Source organism: Helianthus annuus, chromosome 13, assembly GCF_002127325.2.
Source record: "Helianthus annuus cultivar XRQ/B chromosome 13, HanXRQr2.0-SUNRISE, whole genome shotgun sequence".
NCBI classification, from domain to species: Eukaryota; Viridiplantae; Streptophyta; class Magnoliopsida; order Asterales; family Asteraceae; genus Helianthus; species Helianthus annuus.
In genome coordinates this window covers 155,590,289-155,592,209 of record NC_035445.2, presented here as the reverse complement: position 1 = coordinate 155,592,209, position 1,921 = coordinate 155,590,289, and the positions used below count along the sequence as shown (strand labels likewise).

At 32.3% G+C, this 1,921-nt stretch overlaps 1 long non-coding RNA gene across 1 annotated transcript; it reads left to right on the top strand.

Annotated features, from left to right (window-relative positions):
- On the top strand, positions 1-1,251 carry LOC110903395. Its single transcript, XR_002571901.2, has 3 exons — positions 1-144; positions 681-734; positions 1,002-1,251. It is a non-coding gene; the product is annotated as an uncharacterized LOC110903395 (long non-coding RNA).
- The last annotated feature ends 670 nt before the right edge of the window (positions 1,252-1,921 follow it).

Below are 1,921 nucleotides of genomic sequence, written 5' to 3'. Positions count from 1 at the left end.
TGTGTGTGTCGAGATTAAGGGCAGGAAGAACAATACCCACCTCTTCACTATCAACTAGAAATTCAGCAAAATTGAAGGTGAATAAGAGTTTAAATCTTGTGCATGTGATGAGATTCATAACCATCTAAGAATTCTCTACATAAGGTATGTTGAATTTTATGATTTAATGATCATGTATGTAATGGGTTTCTAGTAAAACTCGAAATTCATGTGAGATTAGTATGTACATGAGTTAGAGATTTCATATAAAGCTTGATTTATGTTTGAATTCGACCTAATTGATAGTTAAAAGTAAAAACCCACTTAGAATTTAATGGTGGTGATTTGTAACATGAAGTTGTGATGTAGATTAGCATGAATGATGTTACATGATGGTATTCTTGATAAAATGTCACTATTGAAATCAAATTAGGATGAAGGTTGTAGGAGATTTTGATTAGAATTGATGTTTTTGATGTTATTGGTATGAACTAGCTATGTTATGCATATAATACTAGTACATTATGCTTAACTAGAAGTACGCACACCAAGTGTTTGTTAAAATGCTTGAATAAGGTGAACCAATGATTCTACAAAGTTGAATGGTTAAAATTTAGAATTTTGGTGCTTTAATGTATATAAGTTGATAATGGAATGGAAAGAATGACATAAGCCTAAAGTGTGCGACTCTTGGATTATAGGGATCAAAGAAGAAAGTTCAAGTCGCTCCGGGTCGCAAACGAACAACGACAAAGGTAAGTTCCCTTGCTTACAAAAATATTATTGGTATGTATATAATTGAAATGTCAATAACTTGGAGATGAAATCGTGAAGTTGTAATGAGTTAGTATAAGCCGAAAAATGTTAAGGATATGGGTTGAATGAGTTGAATGGGTAATGCGCCAAGTTGAGAATTTCATGTTTGAAAGAAGTTTTTAAAAAGGTTTTGCCATGGTTCGACTAATAATTTGATGTCCTATGAATTTAAGATTTAAAATGTTTAATGGTTTGGTTGTATGTAGGTAAAGCAACTTGATCGACGACACTACTTGGACCGAACACACTCTTGATGCACGCTTCCGCGAAGATCCTAGTTATGGTCTAAACTTTTGGTTAAATGTTTTTGTTTAAATGGGTCTTTTGTATGTTAATCAACCCGGTAGTGGTTAGACGTTAAATGTGTAGTTAAAGACTTTGTTGGTCTTCATGAAATATTTGGGCTATAAACTCTTTGTAACTATTTTCTTAGTTAATATGAAGTTAAATGCAGAATTTTACCTATAAATTATTTGACCCGTTTGGTATGTTGTCACATGAAGCTCATTAGTGTCTTTTAAAGTTTTAGACCTTACACTCTCCCCGCTCACCAATCCAACACCGGCATCCCAACCCCACTCCCCGACAGGGGCGGACCTGTAGCTCATTAAGGAGTGGCGTCCGCTACCACTTGGTCGGAAAAAAATTGGAAAAATTAGTGTAAATTTTGGAAAAATTTGACGTTTTTTCGATTTCGTTACGGCTTATTTATAAAACGTTACCCCTTGGTCGGAATCCTAGATCCGCCACTGCTCCCCGAAGCCTCTCCCCGAGATGATACCGACCTCCCTAATTATACTAGGTAATAATAAGTTTCATTTAAGAATGTTGTTAAAGAAGAGTTAAGGGAAAAAAGTTATAGTAAATTTAAAAGAATTAGATGTTAGATTTTGTTAAAAAGTTTTTTAAATGTTTCTTTATTATTTTATTAACAGCTCCTCTTAACATCATTTAAGGACGTTTAAATGACTTTGTTCTTTCACATATATTTTTATAACTTCCTTAAAAATACTTTTTTTATATATATGTTATTGTTAAACATATAATTTTTTTTTATTTTGGTCCAAAACTTGAACCTATTTATACAAATAGTTCCTTTAATAAAAGTTTTAAATAAAATAAAAGT